At 44.4% G+C, this 14,957-nt stretch overlaps 1 protein-coding gene across 2 annotated transcripts in view; it reads right to left on the bottom strand.

Moving 5' to 3' along the window:
* Positions 1 to 14,957, bottom strand: part of LOC147117153 (disintegrin and metalloproteinase domain-containing protein 22-like) — a 46,437-nt gene that overhangs the window by 10,648 nt on the left and 20,832 nt on the right. For both annotated transcript variants that reach the window (XR_015078385.1, XM_085987896.1), the window contains exon 3: positions 1,557 to 1,626. The gene's annotated coding sequence lies outside the window, so the exon portion shown is untranslated. The remainder of the gene's footprint in view (positions 1 to 1,556; positions 1,627 to 14,957) is intronic.

Below are 14,957 nucleotides of genomic sequence, written 5' to 3'. Positions count from 1 at the left end.
GCCAGAAATCCTTCCACCACTTCATATAGTTCCCCAAAGGGAACAGTGTGAAGACACGTACGACGACGACTCAAGGAAATGCCAGTGGCCAAGTTTTAAAACTGCGGTTACGTTAGAAGCAGTAACGGTATTATCAATCCATGAGTCACTGACATCAAACGGTGAACTGAATATATTGCCGGCATTACATGGTACAACAGATTTTTCTCTGATGACGACTTTGGGATTCAGGCAGAAAACTATTTATAATGGGAGTTATTTCACCGAGCATTATTTTATGGCTTCTTTCTTCAGAGAACCATAAAAATAGGAGGAATTTCCAAGAGGAACAGGAGTTAAAATTGAGCAGCTCTATTTGCCGCTCCATTCCCCCCCGCAGTAGGTTTAACCCCGCTGGTTTTTTACTGGCGGCTCAGGCGCCTGCCTGACTCAGGTGGAAGCCTCATTAACATATGCTAATTGGGGTACCATGCTGTACATAGTGTAAAACTGCCTGTATCAGCAACAATGATGTCAGGGCTTATAAATCAATAATCCCCAAGCACATATTATTTAAAAATGCCCATTTAAATCTTGCTTTTTAAAAATTATTTTGTCTTCAATTATCTGCATAATATTTTGTTCAGGTTAACGCATCGTTCCTCTGCTATTGCCAGTCTACGGGGTGGAAATTGGTAAGCATTGCGCCCGCTTTTCAGGCATAATACAAGTGCAGCGCTGACAAATTTAGCAGTGGGATGGCCTGTGCCCAATCTGCGTGAGCGTTTGAGCCACTGCTAAATGCGTCAGGCCCATCATCTAAGCGCTCTGGGCGGCTGTCTAATACAGGCCTGTTAATATGGCCTGAGCCCCATTTCGGGCAACCTCTAGCTTCTGAGTTGGGGTACACGCTGCCTGTGCAGTGCCGAGTCTGGGCCCGAACGAATTTCTATCCCTATAGCTTGCCACTTGCAGTAAACCAAACGGTTTGAAGTTCCTTGTTAAAACGAAAAACAGGACATTGACTGCTTTCTTCCGTAATTACTAAGCTGCTGACAAAATCATACATTTCAAGTCAATGCATTCCTGCAATTTTGTTAGTGGGTTATTGATTATAGAGAAAAACAGGTTGTTTTTCATTTACAAACAAGTTTCAGGACTTCTGACTTTCTGTTCCTCTCAGTGAGGAACCTTAGCTTCAACTCGCTGCTTCTCCACAGCATTGCAGCTTGAATTGATAACTGAGTATGTGAGAAACTACGGGGGTAATTTTGACTGTGTGTGTGATGGTGTAAAATGGGCAATAGTGAATTGGCAGCTGTTTTTCCTCTGCCTGTCCAGGAAACAACCCATGTCACAGCCATGCATTCCTACGATTTCATTCGTGGGTCAAGCCACTGCGCTGCTGCATGTAATATAGTTTCAGAACATCATGCATGGAATCGACTTTGATCTTTTATATGAGCTCGTATATGTCTTTGCGCAGAAACACGTCATCGTGTCAATTAGTTCTTCACACACGTGCTAAGGTTCTGATAAATACTTCTGAAACATACGGTACATCACTGTGATCTTACCGGGTAGTAGAAGCTGCAAAGGGACATCATGGCCAGCGATCTGGTAAACTAAATGAGGCTCAGTCTCATTCTGTGAGGGAAAAGGAAAACACAATGCTGAACTGAATTAAACATCTTTACTATTTCTGCACTAAAAACAGAAAATGTTGGAAATACACAGCAGGTCAGTCAGCATCTGAAAATAGAAACGGTAGGTTAACAAATTGAGTGTAACTTTTCGCCAGAGTTTTTCTGTTTTTATTTCTAATTTCCAGCATTTATCATCAATTATACATAACAATGTTGTGCTGGCAACCAATGCATCAAGAAGGTCACTGATACTCTATTCAGGATGAATGTACAATTCATATTCTTCCCATTGGAAGCAGGCAAACAAAGGTTCACTCACCAATAAACATCACTCCACACATGCCTGTTCTACCTCAAAACCGTCACAAAGTCACTCACCGACAAAGATTTCTACCAAGTTCCTTCATAAACCAGAAGCCTGCGTTTCCCTGCCATCATCCCAGCCCCCAAATTCTGAAAGCACGCACATATTTCAACTCAGACCTCCAGGTGGGTGAAATTCAACTCCAGCGGACATAAACGTTGGAACAGGAGTAAGGTGGATCGGCAATGGCAAACATTCAAAGATCGCATGGATGAACTACAGAATTTGTTCATCCCTGTTTGGCATAAAAATAAAACAAAAAAGGTGACTCAACCGTGGCTAACAAGGGAAATTAGGGATAGCATAAGATCCAAGGAGAGGACATATAAATTGGCCAGAAAAAGCAGTAACCCTGAGGATTGGGAGCAGTTTAGGATTCAACAAAGGAGGACAAAGGGATTAATTAAGAAGGGGAAAATAGAGTATGAGAGTAAGCTTGCAGGGAACATAAAAACTGACTGTAAAAGCTTCTATAGATATGTGAAGAGAAAAAGATTGGTGAAGTCAAGCGTAGGTCCCTTGCAGTCAGAATCAGGGGAATTTATAATGGGGAACAAAGAAATGGCAGACCAATTAAATACATACTTTGGTTCTGTCTTCACAAAGGAGGACACAAATAACCTCCCAGAGATGTCGGGGAACATAGGGTCTAATGAGAGGGAGGAACTGAATGAAATCAGTATTTGTAAGGAAATGGTGCTGGGGAAATTGATGGGGTTGAAGGCCAATAAATCCCCAGGGCCTGATAATCTACATCCTAGGGTACTTAAGGAAGTGGCCCTAGAAATAGTAGATGCATTGCTGATCATCTTCCAACATTCGATGGAATCTGGAACAGTACCCATGGATTGGAGGGTAGCTAATGTTACCACACTATTCAAAAAAGGTGGTAGAGAGAAAACGGGGAATTATAGACCGGTAAGCCTGACATCGGTAGTGGGGAAAATGCTAGTCCATTATAAAAGATGTAATAGCAGAGCACTTGGAAAACAGTGACAGGATCGGACAAAGTCAACATGGATTTACAAAAGGTAAATCGTGCTTGACTAATCTACTGGAATTTTTTGAGGATGTAACTGGTAAAATAGATAAGGGAGAACCAGTGGATGTGGTGTATTTGGACTTTCAGAAGGCTTTCGATAAGGTCCCGCATAAGAGATTAGCGTGTAAAGTTAAGGCACATGGGATTGGGAGTAAGGTATTGACTTGGATAGAGAACTGGTTGGCAGACAGAAAGCAAAGAGTTGGAATAAACGGGTCTTTTTCCGAGTGGCAGGCAGTGACTAGTGGGGTACCGCAGGGATCAGTCCTAGGACCCCAGCTATTCACAATATATATTAATGATCTAGATGAGGGAACTAGATGTAACATCTCTAAGTTTGCAGACAACACAAAGCTGGGTGGGCATGTGTGCTGTGAGGAGGATGCCAAGAAACTCCAGTATGATTTGGACAGGTTGGGTGATTGGGCAGAAGCATGGCAGATGCAATATAATGTGGATAAATGCGAGGTTATCCACTTTGGTGTCAAAAACAGGAAGGCAGATTATTATCTGAACGGCAATAGATTGGGAGAAGGGGAAGTGCAATGAGACCTGGGTGTCCTTGTGCATCAGTCGCTGAAGGTAAGCATACAGGTGCAGCAGGCGGTTAAGAGGGTTCGAGTACAGGAACAAGGATGTCTTGCTGCAGTTGTACAGGGCCTTGGTGAGACCACATCTTGAGTATTGTGTGCAGTTTTGGTCACCTTATCTGAGGAAGGATGTTCTTGCCATGGAGGGAGTGCAGCGAAGATTCACCAGGCTGATACCTGGGATGGCAGGAATGCCATATGAGGAGAGATTGGGTCGATTGGGCTTATACCTGCTGGAGTTTAGAAGAATGAGAGGGTATCTCATTGAAACTTATAAAATTCTAACAGGACTAGACAGACTAGATGCAGGAAGGGTGTTCCCGATGGCCGGGGAGTCCAGAACCAGGGGTCACAGACTAAGGATAAGGGGTAAGCCATTTAGGATAGAGATGAGGAGGAATTTCTTCACCCAGAGAGTGGTGAACCTGTGGAATTCTCTACCACAGAAGGCAGTAGAGGCCAATTCATTAAATATATTCAAGAAGGAGTTAGATATATTTCTTAAGGCTAAAGGGATCAAGGGATATGGAGAGAAGGCAGGGACAGGGTACTGAATTTGGATGATCAGCCATGATCTCATTAAATGGCGGAGCAGGCTCGAGGGGCCGAATGGCCTACTCCTGCTCCTATCTTCTATGCTTCTAAGCCATTCAGCCCCTCTAGCCTGTTCCGCTATTCAATGAGATCATTGCTGATCTGTATCCTAACTTCATTTACTGGCCTTGGCTCCCTATCCCTCAATACCCTTGGTTAACTAAAATCGATCGCTCTCAGATTTAAAATTATTAACTGAGCTAGCATCTACTGCTTTTTGTGTGAGAGAGTTCCACACTTGTACTATCCTTTGCATGAAGAAGTGTCTCTTAACTTCTCTCCTGAATTGCCCGACTCTGATTTTAAGGTTATGTCCCCTCGTCCTAGGCTACCCCACCAGCAGAAAAAGTTTCTCTCTACGCTATGAATTACTTACAAAATTCTAAAAAACTCAATCAAATCACCCCTTAACCTTCTATATTCCAGGGAATACAAGCCTAGTTTATGTAATCTCTCCTCATAATTTAACCCTTGGAGCCCTGGTAACATTCTGGCGAATCTGCACTGTACACCTTTCAAGGCCAATATATCCTTTCTAAGGTGCAATGCCCAGAACTCTACACAGTACTCTAGATGTGGTCTAACCAGGGCTTTGTACAGCTGTAGCAAAACCTCCTCCCCTTTTTATTCTAGCCCTCTAGATATAAAGGCTAACATTCCATTAGTTTTTTTGATTATTTTATGTACCTGACTAGTACATTTCAGTGATCTGTATACATGGACCCCTAAATCTCTTTGGACCTCCACTGTTCCTAGCTTTTCACCATTTAAAAAATACTCAGATCTATCATTTTTGGTCTAAAATGAATGACCTCACATTTACTTGCGTTGAAATCCATCTGTCACAATTTTGACCACTCACCTAATACATCAATGTCTCTGTAATTTTATGCTCCCATCTACACCATTTATTATGCCACCAATCTTTGTGTCATCGGCAAACTTGGATATATGGCTCTCTATTGCGTTGTCCAAGTCATTAATAAATAAATGAATAATTGAGGCCCCAGCACAGGTCCTTGTGGGACACTACGGTCACTTCCTTCCAATTCAAGTACATACCCATTATCCCGACTCTGTCTTCTACTGCCTAACCAAGTCATAATTTGTCTTCAATTCCATGAGTTTTTATTTCAGCTAACAGTCTCTTATGTGGAACCTTATCAAACCCCTTCTGTAAGTCCATATAAACTACATACATAGACTTTCCCCTGTCAATTAGATCAGACATGACCTACCCTTTCAAATCCATATTGTCTCTCTCTAATCAGCTCAAATTTCTCTAAGTGCTCAGTCACTCTGTCCTTAATTACAGATTCCAATAACTTCCCCACAACAGATGTTAGACTAACAAAGTCTATCATTTCCTGGTTTCCATCCCTCACCTTTCTTAAATAATGGAGTTACATTTGCATTTTTCCACTCTAAAGGGACAATTCCTCAATCAAGAGAGCTAAAACCCAGAGGTGGAAACCTTCGGGTCCTGGGGATTTGTCAGTCTTTAGTGCCATAATTTTTTCTAATACTGTTTCCCTGCTTACGTTAACTTTAGTGAGTTTCAGTCCTTCTCCAGTTTCTTTCCAATCTCCCCTCATGACCTCTCCGCGCTCGTGTTGTCCATGAGACCCACTTCCTGCTCCCTCGACCCTATTCCCACCAAACTGCTGACCACCCAACTTCCTTTTCTGGCCCCCATGTTAGCTGACATTGTTAACGGTTCCCCCTCTCCCTCAAATCAGCGTCATCACCCCTCTCCTCAAAAAAACCCTCGACTCCTCCATCCTTGCAAATTACCGCCCCATCTCCAACTTCCCTTTCCTCTCCAAATTCCTTGAACGTGTTGTCGCCTCCCAAATCCGTGCTCATCTTTTCTGCAACTCCATGTTTGAATCCCTCCAATCAGGTTTCTGCCCCTGCCACAGTACCAAAACGGCTCTCAAAGTCACAAATGACATCCTTTATGACTGTGACAAAGGTAAACTATTCTTCCTTGTCCTTCTCGACCTGTCTGCAACCTTTGACACAGTTGCCCACTCCATCCTTCTCCAACGCCTCTCCACCGTCATCCAGCTGGGTGGGACTGCACTCGCCTGGTTCCATTCTTATCAATCTAATCATAGCCAGAGAATCACCTGCAATGGCTTCTCTTCCCGCTCCCGCATCCTTACCTCTGGAGTCCCCCAAGGATCTATCCTTGGCCCCCTCCTATTTCTCATCTACATGCTGCCCCTCAGCGACATCATCTGAAAACACAGCGTCAGTTTGAACATGTACGCTGACGACACCCAGCTCTACCTCACTACCTCTTCTCTCAACCCCTCCACGGTCTCTAAATTGTCAGACTGCTTGTCCGACATCCAGTTTTGGAGGAGCAGAAATTTTCTCCGATTAAATATTGGGAAAACCGAAGCCTTTGTTTTCGGTCCCCACCAAAAACTCTGTTCCCTTGTCACTGACCCCATCCCCCTTCCTAATATCAGTGAGGCTGAACCACACCGTTCGCAACCTTGGTGTCATATTTGACCCTGAAATGAGTTTTCGACCACATATCCATGGCCGCCTATTTCCACCTCCGTAACATCGCCCATCTTCGCTCCTACTTCAGCTCATCTGCTGCTGAAACCCTCATCCATGCCTTTGTTACCTCTAGACTTGACTATTCCATTGCACTCCTGGCTGGCCTCCCATGTTCTACCCTACATAAACTTGAGGTCATCCAAAGCTCGGCTGCCCGTGTCCTAACTCGCACCAAGTCCAGTTCGCCCATCACCCCTGTGCTCGCTGACCTACATTGGCTCCCGTCAAGCAATGCCTCGATTTCAAAATTCTCATCCTTGTTTTCAAATCCCTCTATGGCCTCGTCCCTCCCTATCTCTATAATCTCCTCCAGCCCCACAACCCACCGCCCCCCACCGAGATATCTGCGCTCCTCTAATTCTGCCCTCTTGAGCATCCCTGATTATAATCACTCAACCATTGGTGGCCATGCCTTCTGTTGCCTAGGCCCTAAGCTCTGGAATTCCCTCCCTAAACCTCTCTGCCTCTCTTACCTCCTTTAAGATGCTTTGGCAGAAAAAATCAAAGAGCAAGTTATTATCTAAATGGAGAGAAACTGCAAAGTGCTACAGTACAAAGGGATCTGGGGGTCCTGGTGCATGAAACACAGAAGGTTAGTATACAGGTGCAGCAGGTGATCAGGAAGACCAATGGAATCTTGGCTTTTATTGCAGGGGGGATGGAGTATAAAAACAGGGAAGTCTTGCTGCAGTTATACAGGGTATTGGTGAGGCCACACCTGGAATACTGCGTGCAGTTTTGGTTTCCATATTTAAGAAAAGATATACTTGCTCTCGAGGCGGTTCAGAGAAGGTTCACTCGGTTGATTCCGAAGATGAGGGGGTTGACGTATGAGGAAAAGTTGAGTAGGTTGGGCCTCTACTCATTGGAGTTCAGAAGAATGAGGCGATCTTATCGAAACATATAAGATTGTGAAGGGGATTGATTGGGTGGATGCGGTGAGGATGTTTCCACGGATGGGTGAGACTAGAACTAGGGGGCATAATCTTAGAATTTCAAAACTGAGACGAGGAGAAACTTCTTTACTCAGAGGGTAGCAAATCTATGGAATTTGCTACCCCAGAGAGCTGTGGAAGCTGCAACATTAAATAGATTTAAAACGGAGATAGACAGTTTCCTAGCAGATAAGGGAATTAAGGGTTACGGGGAGCGGGCAGGGAAGTGGACGTGAGTCTAGGTTCGGATCAGCCATGATCCTATTGAATGGCGGAGCAGGCCCGAGGGGCCGTATGGCCTACTCCTGCTCCTACTTCTTATGTTCTTATGTTATGTTCTTATGCTCCTTAAAACCTACCTCTTTGACCAAGCTTTTGGTCATCTTCTCCTGATGTGGCTCGGTGTCAAATTTTTCATCTTATAATACTCCTGTGACGCGCCTTGGGACGTTTTACTATGTTAAAGGCGCTATATAAATACACATTGTTGTTGTTAATTCATTATTAGTTTTCTTGCAATGTCAGTATTCTCTTCCTCTACTTTGAAGACTGACACAAAGTAATATTCAACAAGTCTGCCATGTCCTTATTTAAATTTGCAATATTACCTGCATTTGTTTTTAAAGGACCCAAATTACCCTTGACTATCTTCACTTCTAATACATTTGTAAAAAACTGGCAGTAGCGGATTGGTCACCTGTTATACATCCCAACTAGAAAGGAAACTCAGGCGGCCCGTCCACTGCCACCGGTTCTGCGCCTCTGCCAAAGGTAAATTTCACTCCCTATGTGTACAAGCTGTGTTTATATCACACATATTCTCCAAATCTTCAAAAAGTGCCAAAAATGATCATCCTAGCTGCAACCACTTCTTAACACCGTGTCTACCCCTTGTGCCATATAACTTACTCATTTGTGCTCCTAATCTTTTTCTACTAGGTACTCCCTCAATGTGTGGTATGTGTTGTTTTTGGGAAAGGGGGGAGGGGGCAGCGAAGCGAGAAATGGAGACAACTTTTGAAACCAGTTCTATTCAGAGCACTGAACTACATAAAAAGGCAATTTGATTTTTCAATCAGATACTGGCTTTGAGTTGAGGGAGAGAGGGAGAGGGAGGGAGGAGGAGGGAGAGGGAGGAGGAGGGAGGGGGAGAGGGAGAGGGAGAGGGGGAGAGAGAGAGGGATGGGGTAAGAGAGAGAGAGAGAGAGAGAGAGAAAGGGAGGGAGAGGGAGAGAGAGAGAGAGAAAGAGGGAGGGAGGGAGAGAGGGAGGGACAGAGAGAGAGATGGAGGAAGGGAGGGAGAGGGAGATGGAGAGAAAGAGGGAGGGAGAGGGAGGGAGGGAGGGAGAGGGAGAGAGAGAGGGAGAGCACTGATTGATGGGATGGTCCCCCTGGAGCCTTATCTCAGGCACCCCTGAGGTGGCTCTTTTCTGAGGGAAGCAGTTATCCCAGAGGGACAAGCTTTTGGCAGCTTATTTCTTCAGTGACAAGGGAATCTGGGCCCATGTTTGAACCTCCCTCGTGTGTAGGCATTGGAGGGGGCCTAAAGAAAGCAGGCTTACTGCCAGTCTCCAGAGACAGCAACATCTGCGCTTACTCCTTGTAGCTCACTGGTGCTGGGCACAGATTTAGAGGTGCTGCTGGTTGCGGTCAATAAGTACCAAATAATTCCAACCAGGTCCTGGAAGCTCTGTGCAAGTATGGCGTTCAGGCCGACTCTCAAGACATGTAATGATGCAGTGGTAGCTGACATTCCCTAAGACACCAATGTCCTTAAAAGCTGTTCCTGGCATCTTGATGCCGCAGAAATCTTCAAAGCTGTCACTGTCCAAGGTATTCTGTAGGTCGAGGAAAACTGCCTGCAGTGTGTTGCAGATGTGGGAAGTGGACTCCTCCCATTTGTCCAGCATCGCAATCATATGCGTGGAAACTGTTTCCACGGCTTCCACTTAAATCAATGTTCACTTGCCTTTATAGGATGGTGCTTGCTTTACACAGAAAGGAGCTTTAGCCTATGGTCTTCTGCTGAAGACGTTGCCAGATTTTCCATGGGGGTGCTGACCTTGTAACTTCCAGGTTCAGCCACATCTGAATAATGGAGGCGAGCTTTTGGCTTTTGAAATTCCTCTGATTGGGAGCTTGCCCATTTGTGGGAAAGGAACAGCATTCTGCAGCAAGCTCTAAATGTCTACAACAATTTAAAGGGGCAAGTATTACCAGAAAACGCTTTGCTGCTGACCAGAAATATTTGCTTGTCATAAATGTTCGCAATGTCTGCTGCAGGACAGAGTCCTCCAATTTGCCAATGAAGACGTCGAAGTGCTTCTGCTGGAGTCTAGGGACAGGAGAGAGGCCCTCTTTGGGAAAGAGGGACAGAAGGTTCCCAGGAGGGCAATTCAGGGCCAATGGAGGGACGTGGCCAGAGCAGGGCAGTCAATGAGAACTTCACAACCTCACATATCTCCCAGTGCAGGAAGGCTCACTAGATCAAGCAAGGCAAAAGGAGCCAATCACACTTGCATAGAAACATAGAAGATAGGAGCAGGAGTAGGCCATTCGGCCCCTCGAGCCTGTTCCGCCATTTAATGAGATCATGGCTGATCATCCAAATTCAGTACCCTGTCCCTGCTATCTCCCCATATCCCTTGATCCCTTTAGCCTTAAAAAATATATCCAACTCCTCCTTGAATATATTTAATGAATTGGCCTCAACGGCCTTCTGTGGTTGAGAATTCCACAGGTTCACCACTCTCTGGGTGAAGAAATTCCTCCTCATCTCTGTCCTAAATGGCTTACCCCTTATCCTTAGACTGTGACCCCTGGTTCTGGACTCTCCGGCCATCGGGAACATCCTTCCTGCATCTAGTCTGTCTAGTCCTGTTAGAATTTTATAAGTTTCAATGAGATCACCTCTCATTCTTCTAAACTCTAGTGAATAAAAGCCCAATCGACCCAATCTCTTTTCATACGTCATTCCTGCCATCCCAGGTATCAGTCTGGTGAATCTTCGCTGCACTCCCTCCATGACAAGAATATCCTTCCTCAGATAAGGCGACCAAAACTGCACACAATACTCAAGGTGTGGTCTCACCAAGGCCCTGTACAACTGCAGCAAGACATCCTTACTCCTGTACTCGAATCCTCTCGCTATGAAGGTCAACATACCATTTGCCTTCTTAACCGCCTGCTGCACCTGCATGCTTACCTTCAGTGACTGGTGCACAAAGACACCCAGGTCTCGTTGAACTTCCCCTTTTCCCAATCTATTGCCGTTCAGATAATAATCTGCCTTCCTGTTTTTGCCACCAAAGTGGATAACCTCGCTTTTATCCATATTATACTGCATCTGCCATATCACCCAACCTGTCCAAATCATACTGGAATTTCTCTGCATCCTCCTCACAACACACACGGCCACCCAGCTTTGTGTCATCTGCAAACTTGGAGATATTACATCTAGTTCCCTTGTCTAGATCATTAATATATATTGTGAATAGCTGGGGTCCAAGGACCGATCCCTGCGGTACCCCACTAGTCACTGCCTGCCACTACCAAGAATGCACGTGCCCAAGAGACAGCATGGTGCCACCTCCCTAATCTCAGGCCACTAACTCCCGTTGAGAAGGAAGCTCTACACATCCTGGGGTGAAAGACCATCGAGGATATTACAGATGGGGAGGTATGAGTGCATGTACAAGCATAGAGTTTATCAGGACTACTGTGCCTCCTCCTATTATGCCCATCATTTATTTCCAACGAACCATATCATGAAACCCTCATATTATTCCTTCAACTGAAGGAAACTCCAATTCTCAATAAAACATTCAAAACCTCCCTTCCTCTTTTCTCTCTCTAGATATATCAAAAGACGATCAAGCAGGCCCTCAATATCCAGCAATGCTAACAATTTGCAGCATGCACCCTCACACTCTATCCCTTCCAAGCACCAGTTCATAGGTATCCATCATGGGGGAGTTAGATTGTGAAAGAGAGAGTAGTGCACTGAGGCACAAGTGAACAGGAGCAATTGGTGAAGAGATGCGGTGCCTGGTGATCTGCAGCTCGTGGGTCCTGCATTTTAAATTTGATACTTGAAAAACATCAAGCCTTGGTGCATTCAAGTCACCTGGGAGCTCCAGCATCATCTACACAGTGGAAAAATATGACTGTATGTTATTAAGAAAGCAATCCAAGAGAGTAAAGGTAATGAGGGTGCAATTAGTCTTGGGCGGTGCGGTAGTATAAAACGGGTGATAGCGAATCGGCCCCCGTTTTACACGCCACCTGATTTTCTTTCCCATTTCTTTTCGATTCCATATCGCTCTTTTTGCATCACTCCCCAAAATGAATATCACCCCCAATAAATCCAAGCCAACACAGGTGTATGAAAGGCAGAATTCTGTTAGAAGATAATGATCAGATTTTAAATGTTAAATGTGGTCGAGGCCCAAGGTCAGAAAATTACCCTTTAAATTAAATACCTGGACTTTCAGAGTTGCAAATTGTGTAAATAATTAGCTAGATAATAAGCAACAGTGAATAGCAATCAATGGTAATAGTTCTGATTAGAAAACTATGACCAACAGACTCTCCAAGGATCAGTCATGGGACCTTTGAGCCTCACAACCTTGATGAGTAACTTTAATGAGGTTCTTGTGTAAGTAAAATAGCTATCTTTATAAATGACACCAAGCTGTGTTATGGAGCAAAGGCACAATAATCAAAAGTTTTTACAAAGAAGTAACAACTAAATAAATGAATGGCTGATCATACTAACTGCTAAGAAATGTTAATTAAAGGATATTGACTGAAAATGGGAAATATAATTGCAGAATTGAAACGCATATGGTAAGAAAAAAAGACTTGCATTTATACAGCGCCTTTCACAACCTCAGGAGCGCTTTACAGCCAATGTGAAGTCACTTTTGTAATGTAGGAAACGCAGCAGCCAATTGCGCACAGCAAGCTCCCACAAACAGCAATGTGATAATGGCCAGATGATCTGTTTTTTTTTGTTATGCTGATTGAGGGATAAATATTGGCCAGTACATTGGGGAAAACTCCCTTGTTCTTCTTCGAAATAGTGCCATGGAATCTTATACATCCGCCTGAGAGAGGAGACGGGTCCTCAGTTTAATGTCTCATCCAAAAGATGGCATCTCCGCCAGTGCAGCACTCCTTCAGTACTGCACTGGAGTATCAGCCTAAATTTTTGTGCTCAAGTCTCTGGAGTGGGACTTGAACCCACAACCTTCTGACTCAGAGGCAAGAGTGCTACCAACTGAGCCACAAGCTGACACTTTTGACAAGGTGAATCATAAAATGATTTGGGTGTGATAAATTAATAAAAGACACAGAGGCATTAGATCATATGATTCTGGGTCAGGGCCTACAAAGACAGGCTATGGGTCTTCAACCTGAACTCAACATAGTGCAGCTGGGGCTGACTCAGATGAAATATTTAAAAACAGAGAGGCTACTGACTCAACAAGCAACACGGGTGTACAGGTTTGACGCTGAAGCTCAAGTAAGATAAAAGAAGCCTGTGAAGGCCCCGTCAGTGGATCTAGACAACATGTTTCTTTGAAAGATTAAGTGGCCTCTACTCATTCCCGCTTTATGCTTTTATAGGTACGTGAGAAAAGCCAGCTTGAGATCGGCAATCCTCAAACTGACTACAGATCAGCAGTAAAAAAAAAAAAAAAAAAAAATCTGTAAATGATGAAGCTATGGAGAACGTGCCACCTACTTTCACAACAAAATGTTGTTGTAACTCAAATTGATGAATGTTCAAGTTGTGGGTGAAAATTTGAGTAGGAGTCAATTATGAGAGCCTTGTTTACAATAGTGCAACAAAAGTGTCATTTACATATACAATTCAAATTAGATCAGAAGTCAGAGCAAATTCAATCTGGCCATTATTTTCAGGGGTGGAATTTTCATCTCATGCATTATGGATAAAGGGAAACGTCCAGCCCCCTACTCGTCTTACTGGAATGACGCAGAATCCAAAACAGAATGACGGAGATGAATAATAGAGAATATAACTGCAAACATAAACTAGAAAACTACTGTCAAAGGAACAAGCAATACTACCAAAGAGGCATCAGCATTTGGGTCAAATCTAAGAGGTAGAAAATCCACTGGACTGCCAGGATTACACCCGCCAGTGCCCAGACTCTGCCAGTGTTTGTGGGGTCTGTAGGTGGGCACCTAATTAGCACAGAACCGGCGGGTGCAAGAGCTACTTGGGCCACATCTTTGGTGTCCGCTTGTCCCTTGCAACCAGACCCTCTGGTACCCACAGCTTTTGGAAAGGGCTGGGGTCACCCAAAGCCCACCTTCCAGCCTCGGCCATGTTCTCCCTCAGTAAGGGGGCCCAATCTCGAAAACTTTAAAAATTACTTACCGTTCCTTCAAGAGTCCGATCGCTTCCTGGTCTGGAGCCTATAGATAGGGCCCACGTCCACCCATATGGAAACTGGCAAGTCTCACCTCATTTGGTGTACCATCCTCCACTAATATGTCAGGCCTTGATTTAGTCAAAGGAATGGGAACTCTCAGTGTAAAGTGTCACTAGATCTGGCTCCTCCGCCTTGCCATCATGTTGGATACCAGGTGCAACTAAATCACTACTGTTTTCCAGAAGTTCCACGGGTCTCCTGCTAGAGTTATGGTGGGAAACTGGCAAAACTCCCAAAAAATGCTGGCCCCTAACTCTCTTCAAATCTGGCTTTGCAAGGGCCAGAATTTTCTTTTACTGAGAAGCTCTAAATATAGGTGCCACCAAGATGAAGAATGTACAAGAGGAGACTCGATAAATCAGAAGTAGAGATGAGGTGACACCAAATCTAGGTTTTAAAAGGCTTTAGACGAGGAGGAAAGGAAGATGGGGGAGGTAAGAAGCCCCACAATTTTGTGGTGCTGAGAAAGAATGAGTCGGAATAGGTTATCTGTGCATTGTGTCTTCATTCCAATAAAATTAGATGTCGGAAGAAGGAAGAATGTGTGGGCATGTGTATTTGACACTTACGAGGAACAAGAGAGGAGCAGTGACCAAAAAAGCATCGACTGTATTAAATAAGAGTCAAGAAAAGTTGCAAAGGAGAGAAAGGGGTTGGGGGCTAGAAGTGAGAGTCCACCTCTCAGATGAGCCTTCTCATACACCTGTCCAAGAGTGTGAAAGAGGTGTTGTGAAGACCCTCAGCCCATAGGAGAACAATATTTAGA

The sequence above is a fragment of the Somniosus microcephalus genome, chromosome 5 (assembly GCF_052327205.1).
Source record: "Somniosus microcephalus isolate GS21.2 chromosome 5, FLI_Smic_1.0, whole genome shotgun sequence".
Lineage (NCBI taxonomy): Eukaryota > Metazoa > Chordata > Chondrichthyes > Squaliformes > Somniosidae > Somniosus > Somniosus microcephalus.
Note: the sequence above shows the minus strand (reverse complement) of the source record. Positions and strands in the feature narration are given on the sequence as shown.